The 16,236-nt window shown below is 37.7% G+C and overlaps 1 long non-coding RNA gene across 1 annotated transcript in view; it reads left to right on the forward strand.

The window, feature by feature from the left end:
• The first annotated feature begins 6,748 nt into the window (after positions 1-6,748).
• The window catches only part of LOC127483206 (uncharacterized), a 35,387-nt gene continuing 25,899 nt past the window's right edge, over positions 6,749-16,236 (forward strand). The window contains exon 1 of the long non-coding RNA XR_007909275.2: positions 6,749-7,537. This is a non-coding gene — a long non-coding RNA (uncharacterized lncRNA). The remainder of the gene's footprint in view (positions 7,538-16,236) is intronic.

A 16,236-nucleotide genomic window follows, 5' to 3' on the forward strand; every position in this document is an offset into this window, starting at 1 on the left:
GGCAGCATGATCTGTCATCACTTTTGAAGGTTTCCTTAAAATGGATAATTTAGAAAGCTTGCTTTAGCGTATGCAGAAGTTCAGATGTACATATCCTGTTTCTAAATACAAAGCCTTCTTTGAATGTACTCAGTAAGATTTTGATACTTTTAAAAGTAAAACCTCTGAGAATTGAATACAATTTGACAGACAAACAGGTCTTAAAGGCTAACTTACTAATTTAGCTTTCACAAGTGGAAAATTTGGAATTTTTTTAAGTTAAGTGAATTAATCAAGAGTACATAGTTATTTGGTAACAGAACCAGATCCAGTCTTAGGCATGTATAACGTCTTCAGATTATCATGAAAATTGAGATTAAACAAATCAACCAATAAAATGACAACATACTTTCAGCAATGCATTAAATGAGAATATAGATATTCATGTATATGTGAGAGTGTAAGTATATATACATGTAAATACATATAAAGGAGTTCAAAAATTTGTGGAGAAATTGAATTAACGATGTTTATTTTGGTTCAACAAGAGTCTGAAATCCATGTATAATTTTTCCATAAGACACATTTCCCATGAACTAATTGAAGCCCCCTTATATTTAAAAATTTCAAAATTTTTACACCCAAATAAGCTTATCTTTTTTTCCCAAAGAAATCTTTTGTTTAATGAGTTCGAATTCCATAAATGCAGCTTTAGAAATATAGTGGCTCTTCCCCCCATACCTGCCCTCCCACCCCCACTCCCATCCCATCTATTCCTCCCTTTCCCATTCATATTCTCATTCTCCATTAATGTTCATTTTAATTAACTTTATACACATGAGACCAACTCTATACTAAGATTTCATTAATTTGCACCCACAAACACACACAAAATATAAAAAGCTGAGAATATCTTTTACTGTTAATTCTCATAGTACAACTCATTAAGGACAGAGGGCCTGAATAGGGAGTAAGTGCACAGTGACTCCTGTTGTTAATTTAACAATTAACACACTTATGTGTTAATGATGGTAGTGATCATCCAAGGCTCTTGACATGAGCTGCGAAAGCTATGGAAGCCTTTTGAGTCCACAATCTCTGTCAGTACTTAGACAAGGCATAAACAAAGTACACTTTTCAGAGGAAAGTACATCCTTCCTTGATGGCCTCTTCTTTCCCCTGGGGTCTCACTCACAGAGATTCTTTATGTAGAACATTTTTTTTTTTTTGCCACAATGTCTTGGTATTCCATGCCTGAGATACTCTCATGAGCTTTTCAGCCAGACCAGATGCCTTAAGGGCTGATTCTGAGATCAGAGTGCTGTTTAGAACATTTGTCAATCTATGAGTCTGCTGTGTGGACTGCTTCCCAGGTTGGAACATTCTCACCTTTTCAATTCTATCTATTGTTATTACCAAACATTTGATCTCACTTATATTATTCCTTTACCTTTTACACTTAATCTTATCTATATGATCAACTGAACACTTCATATGATCACTTTAACAGCGTGGCATTATTACCACCCAGCTTAATGGGATTTGGAGTCCCATGGCAAGTTTTAGCTTTACCCTTAGAATTAAATCCATAGGAATGTATGCATAACTATACAGTTCCTTCCACTCCTTTGCCCATTTCTTAACTGGGTTGTTTATTTAGTTGTTGTAGACTATCTTGATCTCTTTATATATTTGGGTCATTAAACCTTTATCAGTTGCATGGTTTGCAAACAATGTCTCCCATTCTGTCAGTTGCCCCTTTAATTTCCTGACTGTTTCTTTTGTAGGACAGAAGCTTCTCAATTTGATGTAATTCGATTTGTTAATTTTGGCTTTTATTGTATGTGCCTCTGGGATCTTTTCCAGTAACTATTTGCCTGTTCAAATGTCTTGCAGTGTTTCCTCAATGCTCTCTAATAATTTGAAGGTATCAGGTTGTAGATTTAGGTCTTTAATCCAATTGAATGAGTTTTTTTGTAAGGTATAAGGCAGAGGCCCTGCTTCATACTTATGCATATACAAATCTAGTTTTCCCAGAACCATTTATTGAAGAGACTGTCCTTGCTCCAGGGATTGGTTTTTACCTCCTTAGTCCAATATATGTTGGTTGTAGATGCTTGGATTGATTTCTGGTGTATCTGTTCTGTTCCATTGGTCTGCCAATTTTCTTTTTATACCAGTACCAGGCTGTTTTGATTATAACTGCCTTGTATATGTCTTGAAATCTGGTATTTTGATGCTGCCAGCTTGGTTTTTGTTGTATAAGGTTGCTTTAGCTATTTAAGCTATCCTGTGCTTCCACATGAATTTCAGCATCATTTTTTCTAGATCAGAAAAGAACAGATCAGAGCTTCCTCCAGGTCTCCCACATTGGTGCAGGGGCCCAGGTAGTTGGGATGTCTTCCTCTGCTTTCCAAGGTGTACTAGCAGAGAGTGGATATGAAGTGGAGAAGCCAAGACTCAAAGTAGTGCCCATATGGGATACTGGTACCACATATCTGGCTTTGCCCACTATACCACAGCACTGCCCCTACCCCCATTCAGGGGATTCTGAATTGACAGAATTGCTCAATTTGGGGAAATATGTGACTTTCTTTTCATTATTCAGGTTAGATTTTGTTCACTTGACCTAGAATTTTTCAGCTTATACAGATCAAGTAGGACTTCCTAGCTATTTCCCCTCTAGGTATACCAAATCAACTAGTCAACAGCATAGATCTGCATTAGTCTGGCTATTCTGATTGCTCCTTTGACTTTGGAATCCATTATACTAACCATACCCACATTGTATTTGTGATTGAATGATACTATTTGACCTATGTCACTCCACAATATAGTTACTCCTGTAGCATTTAAGTATTACACTTCAGTGACTTCAGTCCACACAATGAGGTCCCATTTAGACAAAAGTACAATCACAGAGATCTTTAGTGATGCCAAGTTTCCCTTCATAAATTATTTTTCTTACAGAAGTTGTGAAAGATGTTTTCTGCACCCTTCCATAGTGGATATGTAGGTCTTAAGTGTCAAATCCACTCTAACAAACCAATATGCCTAAGACTTTGAATCACTTTCATATGAAACCCAGCCAGATCCAGCATTTATTTGCTCACTATATATTACCTTTTGTTCCGTGTTTCAGTCAGCCAAACTATTGAGCCCTTTCTGCCTCCCTAAAATGCAACATTAAATGCAGAATTTCTGCTTAGTGAGCCAAAATCAATAACCTCAGCTTTATACAACTTTATGTTCCTTGCACCATTATCCCACCTCATTAACATCCATCCCTATACACATCCCCTATATTTTTGTTTCTCTATATTAGAAAATTCATGTATAGCCATACACCACTTAAAAAGAGGGATGTATTAAGAGAAATCTATAATAAAGTGATTTCATTATTGTATGAACGTCATAGAGTATGCTTACAAAAACTGAGTAGGCTAAGGCATCACTAGGCCATATAATCTTGTATATGAGGTGTGTGGTTGGGCAAAATAATGACATGAGGCACATGGCTGTAGTTCTTGCATAGTGCTATGTACCTCCTGAAGTGTCTGTCTTTGTATCTTACCTTTTAGGTCATGTCTGGATTTAGTCTAGTTATAGGTCAGAAAGCAAAGAGGGCTTGTGGGGACGGGTCCTGAGGAGAATCAGGAATCAGTCGTCTTGCATGGCAAGTGCCTTGGAACAGGATATTATGTTTTTCTCAGGAAATGAGTTAATTCCCTGAGGTGGGAGTAGATGGGCCGTTTTCATTAGGGTTGGGGAGGCACCTTCCACTGACAAAGAAGATCCCTTAAAATTTAGAGATCCAACTGCCCCAGTCTGTTAGGGTCTTCCAACATATCCCTATTCCAGTCTACAGACATCCCTTATTTCCTAATGAGTAACTTCACCTTGTAAGCCTGAGAGTTCAACTTGTGTTGTAAGTTGACCAGTTGTAAGATGGGGTTCTGCTTTTGATTTTTTAAACAGTTTTAGCCCTGTGGCTACAGGAAATAAATATTCTTCAATGCACACACAAACTCTTTCATGTCACGTATGCAGAACTTATACTGGGAGCTAAAATTCTTGAGATCAGCCTTTTCATTTACTACTTTGCACAGTAGCATTAGGAGCAATCAGCAAACCTTGTTAATTACTCTTCCAAAAATGTTTGAAAGTGCCATATATATATATATATATATGTATGTATATATGTGTATGTATATGGATCATGCATATATATGATATAAATGAATATCATATATATATATGTATATCATATCTGTCATCTATGTGTCTCACAGCTCCTTGTTTTTTATATGTGGGTGATTGTGAATATCCAACATAGATATTTTGCTCTGGCTGTTGCCATATCATACCACTGACTACAAGTATTCTCTTTATTATTGGAATTAGAGTGATTAATGTCTTTAAATCTAATCAGAGTAGAGAGCTAATTCCAGAAACTGAGGAACTAATTCAGATAACTCATCCTTACAATTCAGTTCTTGTTGAATTATTCTCAGACCAAAATCTAAAATCTGTATTAATCTGTGCTTTCAGAGAACACATGCACACATATGCACAATGCAAATATAAAGAGATTTATTATGTAAGGAATTGACTCAAATAGTTATGGAGGACAAGAGGTCCCTGGATCTGCAGTTGGCAAGCTGGAGACCCAGTAGAAATGATGACACTTCCACCTTGATTCCAAAAGGAAGAAAAGGCAGAGGTTCCAAGACAGGAAATTTTATCTTATTGTATCATTCTGATCTATTCAGTTGTGCCATGGACTGGGTGAGGCCCACCCACATTAGGGAGCATAATCTGTTCTGTTCAGTTTTTTTTTTTTTTCTTAATTTTACAGATAGAGTTAGAGAGAGAGAGAGAGAGAGACAGACAGACAGACAGAGAGAAAGGTCTTCCTTCCGTTGGTTCACTCCCCAGATGGCCGCTATGTCCAGAGCTACGCCGATCTGAAGCCAGGAGCCAGGTGCTTCCTCCTGGTCTCCCACGTGGTTGCAGGGACCCAAGTACCTGGGCCATACTCCACTGCCCTTCCGGGCCACAGCAGAGAGCTGGACTGGAAGAGGAGCATCCGGGACTAGAACCTTGTGCCCATATGGGATGCTAGTGCCACAGGCGGAGGATCAACCAAGTGAGCCATGGCGCCGGCCCTCCATTTACTGTTTTTAAAACATTAATCTTATCTAGAAACACCATCACAGAAATGCCCAGAATGTTTAACCAAATATTTGGGCATCCTGTGGCTCAGTCAAAATGACATGCAAAGGTAACCGTCACAGACTCAAACCACAACAGCTCTCTGATAAGCAGATAAACTTTCCCAGTTCTTTTTCCTACAGGTAAATTGTTTTTCAATGTCTCTCTACAGTTGTCACCACAACCCTAACTTCAGCTTTTAAGACTGTACTTTGTGTGATTGTCACCTCTAGGAGCCTTCTAACAGCTCTGATAGTTTTTGCCTTTGATCTTCATTGGCCTATGTGATATTCTCTTTTATGAAAAGTATCCTCACAAAGTTCACCAGCAACTCACTTATACTCAGCTCTACACATTCTGCTCCATTCTAAACTGTAAACCACATACATACTGACCATCATTCCTTGAAGTTTTAACCCATAGAGGAATGTTGTTTAACTTTACGATATGTTTCTCTTTTGTAGTTATTTATTTTTCTTACATGTTTTATTTTTAGAAAGGGAAAAGATGTAATGTAATTCATAAATGCATTTGTTTCTTCTGTCACTTGTTTTGTCCCCTTCCTCATCACTCCTAGGCATAGGAAATTCCTGCATACTGCATAGTTTTTCACTCATTTTCTGCTTCCATATTTTGTTATTTTTTCATGCTTTCACCTCCTTCTCTTCCTACCTGTCGCTCCTCCGTGAGCTACCTGGAGACCGACACCGGACCAGACGCTGTTGTTTAAGTGAATGACTCTGCGTTGTGCGGTCAAGTTCGCTCCTGTGCTAACTACATTCTAACCGCATTCCACTTGGTGTGTGTCCGCATTCTTGTTATTCTTTTGGCGCTTGGTGTGAGATGTCTGTGGCGCACAAACAAATCCCCCGTCCCGCCCCGCGCCACTTCTGTCTCGCCTTTATAGTCCTCTCCTACCAATCCCTGCTCTGCTGCCCACGTGCTGAGCACGCTGTTCTCCTCCAATCAGAGGTTGGATCAGGAATCAGCTAATTAACGAAGCAGCTGTGTAAGATTTGTTTACTCCCTCTCAGCGCCATATGGTGGGAGATCAGGCGCATAGAGTTAGTCTTAATAGTCTCAGTAGTCTAGTCTAGTCTCAGTCTCAATACTTATTTCGCCATGTTGCAGGAGACGGGCCCTGCTCCCCACAGGGCCCCGCTCCCCACACCTACCTGTTTATTTTTTTAATAAATGTCACTCTTAAAGCCCTCCATTTTTTAATCTTTAGACACTAGTGATTCTTTCTCAGTAATTCCATTAAAAATGTATTTGGAACACAAACACTCATGATGGTTAGAAGCAAACACCCAATAATGAATTTCTTGTTTTGCTGCAGAATGTCTCCAAAGCTAACAAATGTCTAGAGCTCTGCTATGATTAATCACATGGATATCAATTAACGTAACTCATATATTAAAATGCATTTTGGAAAATAAAAAGGTTATTCAAAATTATGAAAAATAGATTACATTGCCTAGAGCTAAATTGATTAGCTTGATTTTATGGCAGTAAGCAAATATATAAATTAAATGGTAAATTATTATTCCTAAACATTACATTAAATTCTCCTTCATTTTGTGTAAACGCATGACAAAAAATCTTTAAAAGCACTTCCATTATATTTATGCTCACTAAGCAGTGCGCCACGATTGTTTAACTACAGTTTCAATGTTTCCATAAATGCAGCATTGCTGACCCAGTAGAAACCCAGTATTACTGAGTTCTTTTTCAATTACCTGAGCATCCCCTGGGTCCAAGAGGATGAATAAGTTTTCAAGGATTGCTGACTCTCCTATCCTAATAGGAAAGGTTATTTCTACTCTTTCTACCAGGTGAATTTATTTTTATTGGTGTTTGTTTAGTAACTTCAGACATTTTATGAAGTCAGTGACTAAAACCTTTCTTAAAACTTTAAACATTGGAAAGATAGCCATTAGTTTCCTACTAATATGCATTTCAACTCTTTATATGCAAAATTAAGATCATCATAATTTAATTTTTTTGTTTTATCCAAATGATGGTTTTGTTTTCTGTCTCCAACAGTGAGAGTAGTAGTTTACTTGCTCCACTAAGAATACACAAAGAGCAAATAAGTTGAAATTCCAGCATGTGAGATTTAAATAAGTAATTAAATATGATTTTTTAAAATAGAAATTTTAAAATAATGGACCTTTTTGTGATTAATTTGAGATCCTGTGGGCTATATAGTTGACATATTTACTCTGAGTTGTAGGTATTTCATCGGCTTTTGCATGAAGGAGAATGGACAAGATGCTTCTGAAAGTTGGCCAGCATTCTGCTATGGAGAGCTGCCTTTACAAGAGAAGAAATATCAGGAATGGTAAATACAATTTGTCATCCACCTGGGATTTTGTAAACAAGAATAATAGCTAAATATTTTATTCTCAGTCAAAAATTTTGAGCCAAAAATTGAGTAGTAAAAGACGAATATCTTCTCTGATGTAGGAATAATGCTTAAAATAAAAATGACTATTCACTAACTAGGTGTTAGGCATTTTTAAAAGAATTTTATAGATACATTCATTTGTAATTATTTCACATCCCTTTTAGGTAAGTCTTAACTTCCTGGTGTGTAAGTGAGAAAAATATACTTCAGAGAGATTCTGTAGCATGCCTTATGTTGCTCAGCCGAGAATGAACATAAAAAGTGTTAAAATGCAGGCTTAAAAGTGGGTCTTCTGACAAAATTTATGACTGTATGAGAACAGGTTTATAATAGAAAGTAAAAGAATAGTATGAGCTGAGGTCATGGTTATAGCACATACAAATAAATGTTCTTCTGGTGTTCTTAATATAATAGATAAATTTATCATGTATTTTGTTTTGACTGTGTTCTATTTGCTGATCGCTGATGGTACACAGGTGATTAATACCATCCTTCTTCCTCAAGGATTCCTTTCATGGCTTCTAATGCATGTGCAAAAGTTCTATTTTGAGGAAGCCATGATTAAGCCTATTCAGAATGTATCCTCTCCTCGTTCATAATAACAAAGGCTTGTTTTCTTAAGATGGTCATCTAAAATATAGCATTTACATGCTTCTAATGGATCATGCTTATGTGACAAATATTTGACTACTGAAGTTTAAGTCAGTGGGTAGAATTTACTCAAAATCAATTTTAGGAAAGAAGATTTTTTGTCATCATTTTTTCTTTTCTCTTTTAATTTGTACAATGTGAACAAATTTTATGTATTACATATACACAGATTTAGGAGATTAGTGATACTTCCCACCCTACCCTCCCTCCTGCCCATGATCCCACCCTTCCCCTCCTGCCTTTATTATTATTTCTTTTAATTTTACAATGACATACTTTCAACTTATTTTAAAATCATAAGTTTAACCCTCCATCAAGTAAATAATTCAACAAATGGTAAGTAGAAAAAAATACTGTTTCTCAACAGTAGAGACAAGAGCTGTAAACCATAATCAGTAGTCAAAATGTCAATTTCATTCATATACATTAAATTTTTTGTACTCTATTAGTAACCACAGATCAGGGAAAAACATGTTCTTTGTCCTTTTGTGACTGGCTTATTTCACTAAGTATAGCGGTTTCTAGTTGCATCCATTTTATTGCAAAAGACAGGATTTCATTTTTTATGACTTCTGTGTAGTTTTCCATAGTGTATATATACCACATTATATATAGATAGATAGATAGATAGATGCATATGTGTGTGTGTGTGTGTGTGTGTGTACCACATTTTCTTTGTCCAGTCATCGGTTGATGGGCATCTTGGATGATTCTGTATCCTGTGAATTGAGCTGCAGTAACCATGGGGGCTGCAGGTAGCCCGTTCGTATGCTCATTTCATTCTGTTTGAGTCAATTCCCAGGAGTGGGATTGTTGGATCATATGATAGATCTATTTTCATATTTCTGAGGAATATTTATACTGTAATCCACAATGGCTGTACTGGTTTGCATTCCCACCAAAGATGTATTAGGGTGCTTATTCCCCACATTCTCATCAGCCTTTGTTGTATTTTGATTTCTGCATGAGAGCTGTACTAACTGAGGTAAGGAGAAACCTCATTGAGGTTTTGATTTACATCTCCCTGATAGATAGTGATATTGAGTATTTTTTCATGTGTCTGTGGGCCATTTGAATTTCCTCTTTTTAAAAATTCCTATTAATGTTCTTTGTCCATTTCTTAACTGGATTGTTTGTTTTGTTGTACATTTTAGCTAATATACCAAACACTGCCCCTGTATTTTAATATTTGTAAAGTATCTAGGTAAGTTCCCAGACCCTAAATAAGTATTCCACAAATAAAAGTTTTTTTTAAAAAAAATCAGCATCTTATAATGTATTTTCTCACCACTTCAACATCTTTTATGTCAAGTCTTCTTTTTCTCATTTTGTGTGTTTAAGCTTCCATTTCAGCACTTACATACTTCCTTCCTACTTTCCTTTTGATTAATTTTTAATAAATTTGGCATTCTGTTTTTTTATTAGATTGAAAGGCAAAGGCCGAATTAGAGAGGGAGATAAACATACACACACACACACACACACAGCGCACTTGCATATGAGAGCAAGATCATCCATCCATTGGTTGAGACACAAAATGTCCACACTTCCAGGCTGAAGCAGGGGCCAAGAACTCCGTCTGGGTGGCCCAAGCACATGGGCAATCATTCTCTGCTTTCCCAGGCACTTCAGCAGGGAGCTGCATTGGAAGTGGAACAGCTGGGACTTGGGACCCCACATGGGATGTAGGAGTGACAGGCAGTAGCAAAACATGGTGTGCCATATTGCTGGCCCCAAATGTGGCATTCTTAACCTATCAAATTCTAAAATTATTTTAAAATTAATTTGGGAAGCATCATTATGTTCTTAAAGCTGTATGTATGAAATATATGAAATTTGTTCCCTTTAGATAAATAAAATACGTATTTTGAATACTTTAATTCTAAAATAAATATAAAGAACTTCAAAAAATTTGAAAATTTATATATTTATATTGCATATAATTAGAATATAGAAACAAATATGAAATCCAATTGGGGGAGTTATATTACAATTTTAATTATCTATCACAGGATACTTTTCTCAAAAATGATGAAGATTAATAAATCACTTTGTGGATATAATTTTTTTTTTAACTTTTATTTAATGAATATAAATTTCCAAAGTACGGCTTATGGATTACAATGGCTTCCCCCCCCATATCGTCTCTCCCACCCGCATCCCTCCCCTTTCCCACTCCCTCTCCCCTTCCATTCATATGAGGATTCATTTTCGATTCTCTTTATATACAGAAGATCAGTTTAGCATACATTAAGTAAAGATTTCAACAGTTTGCTCCCACACAAACATGAAGTGAAAAATAATAGATGATTTTTTAAATGATGATGAAATCAGATCAGACCTATTGTCATGTTTAATCCCAGTGAGAGTCAAGTTGGGAATTGATAATTTATTCTTTTTTTTTTTTTTTTTACAGAAGATCAGTTTAGTATACATTAAGTAAAGATTTCAACAGTTTGCACCCCCATAGAAACACAAAGTGAAATATACTGTTTGAGTACTCATTATAGCATTAAATCTCAATGTACAGCACATTAAGGACAGAGATCCTACATGAGGAGTAAGTGCACAGTGACTCCTGTTGTTGACTTTACCAATTGACACTCCTGTCTATGGCATCAGTAATCTCCCTATGCACCAGTCATGAGTTTCCAAGGCTATGAAAGCCTTTTGAGTTCACCGACTCTTATCTTGTTTAGACACGGTCATAGTCAAAGTGGAGGTCCTCTCCTCCCTTCAGAGAAAGGTACCTCCTTCTTTGAAGACCTGTTCTTTCCACTGGGATCTCACTCACAGAGATCTTTCATTTAGAGTTTTTTTTTTTTTTTTTTTTTTTTCCAGAGTGTCTTGGCTTTCCATGCCTGAAATACTCTCATGGGCTTTTCAGCCAGATCCGAATGCCTTTAGGGCTGATTCTGAGGCCAGAGTGCTGTTTAGGACATCCGCCATTCTATGAGTCTGCTGAGTATCTCGCTTCCCATGTTGGATCACTCTCCCCTTTATTTATTCTATCGGTTAGTATTAGCAGGTACTAGACTTGTTTATGTGCTTCCTTTGACTCTAAGTCCTTTCATTATGATCAATTGTGAACTGAAATTGATCACTTGGACTGGTGAGATGGCATTGGTACATGCCACCTTGATGGGATTAAATTGGAGTCCCCTGGTATGTTTCTAACTCTACCATTTGGGGCAAGTCAGCTTGAGCATGTCCCAAATTATACATCTCTTCCCTCTCTTATTCCTACTCTTATGTTTAACAGGGATCACATTTCAGTTAAATTTCAACACTTAAGAATAATTGTGTATTAATTACAGAATTAAACCAGTCATATAAAGTAGAACAGACAAAAAACTACTAAGAGGGATAATGTATTAAGTTATTATTAACAATTATGTATTAACAGTCAGGGCTATGCTGATCAAGTCACCGTTTCTCATAGTGTCCATTTCACTTCAACAGGTTTCCTTTTTGGTGTTCAGTCAGTTGTCACCCATCAGGGAGAACATATGATATTTGTCCCTTTGGGAGTGGCTTATTTCACTCAGCATGATGTGTTCCAGATTCCTCCATTTTGTTGCAAATGACTGGATTTCATTGTTTCTTACTGCGGTATAGTATTCTAAAGAGTACATATCCCATAATTTCTTTATCCAGTCTACTGTTGATGGGCATTTAGTTTGGTTCCAGGTCTTAGCTATTGTGAATTGAGCTGCAATAAACATTAGGCTGCAGACCGCTTTTTTGTTTGCCAATTTAAATTCCTTTGGGTAAATTCCAAGGAGTGGGATGGCTGGGTGGAACGGTAGGGTTATCTTCAGGTTTCTGAGGAATCTCCAGACTGACTTCCATAGTGCCTTGACCAGTTTGCATTCCCACCAACAGTGGGTTAGTGTCCCTTTTTCCCCACATCCTCGCCAGCATCTGTTGTTGGTGGATTTCTGCATGTGAGCCATTCTAACCGGGGTGAGGTGAAACATCATTGTGGTTTTGATTTGCATTTCCCTGATTGCTAATGACCTTGAACATTTTTCCATGTGCCTGTTGGCCATTTGGATTTCCTCTTTTGAAAAATGTCTATTGAGGTCCTTGGCCCATCTCTTAAGTGGGTTGTTGGTTTTGTTTTTGTGGAGTTTCTTGATCTCTTTGTAGATTCTGGTTATTAACCCTTTATCTGTTGCATAGTTTGCAAATATTTTTTCCCATTCTGTCGGTTGTCTCTTCACTCTCCTGTTTCTTTTGCAGTAGAGAAACTTCTCAATTTGATGCAATCCCAATAGTTGATTTTGGCTTTGACTGCCTGTGCCTCCCGGGTCTTTTCCAGAAATTCTTTGCCTGTGCCTATATCTTGAAGGGTTTTTGCAATGTTCTCTAATAACTTGATGGTGTCAGGTCATAGATTTACGTCTTTAATCCATGTTGAGTGGATTTTTGTGTAAGGTGTAAGGTAGGGGTCTTGCTTCATGATTCTGCACGTGGAAATCCAATTTTCCCAGCACCATTTATTGAATAGACTGTCCTTGCTCCAGGAATTAGTTTTAGATCCTTTATCAAATATAAGTTGGCTGTACATGTTTGGATTGATTTCTAGTGTTTCAATTCTGTTCCATTGGTCTATCCATCTGTTTCTGTACCAGTACCATGCTGTTTTGATTACAACTGCCCTGTAGTATGTCCTGAAATCTGGTATTGTGATGCCTCCGGCTTTGTTTTTGTTGTACAAGATTGCTTTAGCTATTCAAGGTCTCTTGTGCCTCCATATAAATTTCAGCACCATTTTTTCCAGATCTGAGAAGAATGTCTTTGGTATCTTGATTGGGATTGCATTGAATCTATAAATTGCTTTTGGGAGAATGGACATTTTGATGGTGTTGAATCTTCCAATCCATGATCATGGAAGATTTTTCCATTTCTTGGTATCCTCTTCTATTTCTTTCTTTAAGGTTTTGTAATTCTCCTCGTAGAGATATTTAACGTCCTTGGTTAAGCTTATTCCAAGGTATTTGATTGTTTTTGTAGCTATTGTGAATGGGATTGATCTTAGAAGTTCTTGCTCAGCCATGTCATTGCCTGTGTATACAAAGGCTGTTGATTTTTTTTTAATTTTTTTAATTTTTTGATAGGCAGAGTGGACAGTGAGAGAGAGAGACAGAGAGAAAGGTCTTCCTTTGCCGTTGGTTCACCCTCCAATGGCCGCCGCGGCCGGCGCGCTGCGGCCGGCGCGCTGCGGCCGGCGCACCGCGCTGATCCGATGGCAGGAGCCAGGAGCCAGGTGCTTTTCCTGGTCTCCCATGGGGTGCAGGGCCCAAGCACCTGGGCCATCCTCCACTGCACTCCCTGGCCACAGCAGAGGGCTGGCCTGGAAGAGGGGCAACCGGGACAGAATCCGGCGCCCCGACCGGGACTAGAACCCGGTGTGCCGGCGCCGCTAGGCGCAGGATTAGCCTATTGAGCTGCGGCGCCGGCCCCAAAGGCTGTTGATTTTTGTGCATTGATTTTATACCCTGCTACTTTGCCAAACTCTTCTATGAGTTCCAATAGTCTCTTAGTAGAGTTCTTTGAGTCCTCTAAATAAAGAATCATATCATCTGCAAAGAGGGATAGTTTGAGTTCTTCCTTCCCAATTTGTATCCCTTTAATTTCTTTTTCTTGCCTAATAGCTCTGGCTAGAACATCCAGAACTATATTGAATAGCATTGGTGAGAGTGGGCATCCCTGTCTGGTGCCAGATCTCAGTGGAAATGCTTCCAACTTTTCCCCATTCAATAGGATGTTGACTGTGGGTTTTTCATAGATTGCTTTGATTGTATTGAGGAATGCTCCTTCCAAACCCAGTTTGCTTAGAGTTTTCATCATGAATGGGTGTTGTATTTTATCAAATGCTTTATCGGCATCTATTGAGATAATCATATGGTTTTTCTTCTGCAGTCTGTTAATGTGGTGTATCACATTGATTGTCTTGCACACATTAAACCATCCCTGCATACCAGGGATAAATCCCACTTGGTCTGGGTGGATGATCTTTCTGATGTGTTGTTGCATTCTATTGGCGAGAATTTTATTGAGGATTTTTGCATCTATGTTCATCAGGGATATTGGTCTGTAATTCTCTTTCAGTGCTGCATCTTTTTCCGGCTTAGGAATTAAGGTGATGCTGGCTTCATAGAAAGAATTTGGGAGGATTCCCTCTTCTTCGATTGTTCTGAATAGTTTGAGAAGAATTGGAGTTAGTTCTTCTTTAAATGTCTGGTAGAATTCAGCAGTGAATCCATCTGGTCCTGGGCTTTTCTTTGTTGCGAGGGCCTTAATTACTGTTTCAATTTCTGACTCATTTATGGGTCTGTTTAGGTTTTCTATTATGTCTTCCTGGTTCAATTTAGGTAGGTTGCATGTGTCCAGGAATCTATCCATTTCTGATAGGTTTCCCTGTTTGCTGGCATACAAGTCCTTGTAGTAATTTCTGATGATTCTTTTTATTTCTGTGGTGTCTGTTGTTATGCCTCCTTTTTCATCTCTGATTTTATTGATTTGGGTCTTTTCTCTTCTTTTTTTAGTTAGTTGGGCCAATGGGGTGTCAATTTTGTTATTTTTTCAAAAAAACAGCTCCTCGTTTGGCTGATTTTTTGGAATGTTTTTCTTGATTCAATCCTGTTGATTTCTTCTCTGATTTTAATTATTTCTCTTCTCCTACTAGATTTGGGTCTGGTTTGCTGTAGTTTTTCTAGATCCTTGAGTTGAATTGAAAGCTCATCTATTTGGTGCCTTTCCAATTTCTTGATGTAGGCACCTATTGATATAAACTTTCCTCTTAACATTGCTTTTGCTGCGTCCCATAAGTTTTGGTATGTTGTGCTGTTATCCTCATTTACTTCCAGAAAATTTTTGATTTCTCTTTTAATGTCTTCTATGACCCATTGTTCATTCCGGAGCATGTTGTTCAATCTCCATGTGTTTGCAAATGCTCTAGGGATTCCTGAGTTGCTAATTTCCAACTTCATTCCTTTATGGTCTGAGAAGCTGCATGGTATGATTCTAATTCTTTTGAATTTGCTGAGACTTGCTTTATGGCCTAGTATGTGGTCAATCCTAGAGAAGGTTCCATGTACCGCTGAGAAGAATGTAAAATCTTTAGCTGTAGGATTGAAAGTTCTGTATATATCTGTTAGATCCATTTGGGCTATAGTGTCATTTAAATCTACTGTATCCTTGTTGATCTTCTGTCCTATTGATCTGTCTATTTCTGAGAGTGGAGTATTGAAGTCCCCCAGTACTATTGTATTGGGGTCTAAGTCTCCCTTTAAGTCCGTTAACAAATCTTTTAGATAAACCGGTGCCCTGTAGTTAGGTGCACATACATTGATAATTGTTATATCTTCTTGTTTTATTGATCCCTTAATCACTATATAGTGCCCCTCTTTGTCTCTCTTAACAGTTTTTGTGGTAAAGTTTATGTTGTCTGATATTAAGATGGCTACGCCCGCTCTTTTTTCATTTCTGTTGGCATGGTATATCTTTTTCCAGCCTTTCACTTTCAGTCTGTATGGATCTTTGTTGGAAAGATGTGTTTCTTGTAAGCAGCAAATAGATGGGTTTTGTTCCTTAACCCAATCAGCCAATCGGTGTCTTTTAACTGGACAGTTCAGGCCATTAACATTCAATGTGACTAATGAAAAGTGGTAACTTTGCCCTGCCATTTGCCAAAGATAAGTTCTAATATATGCTTTGAATTCCCTGTGATCTTTTGCTGTGAGGTTTCTTTCCTTTCCCTTCTTTCATATTGATGACCGTGTTTCTGTGTTTCTGTGTGTAGCACATCTTTAAGCATCTGTTGCAGGGCTGGACGAGTGGCGACAAATTCTTTCAATTTCTGTTTGCTATGAAAAGTCTTTATTTCACCTTCATTCACAAATGAGAGCTTTGCAGGATATAATATTCTGGGCTGGCAGTTTTTCTCTCTTAGTACGTGGGCTATATCTCGCCAT

Source organism: Oryctolagus cuniculus, chromosome 8 (assembly GCF_964237555.1).
Source record: "Oryctolagus cuniculus chromosome 8, mOryCun1.1, whole genome shotgun sequence".
Lineage (NCBI taxonomy): Eukaryota > Metazoa > Chordata > Mammalia > Lagomorpha > Leporidae > Oryctolagus > Oryctolagus cuniculus.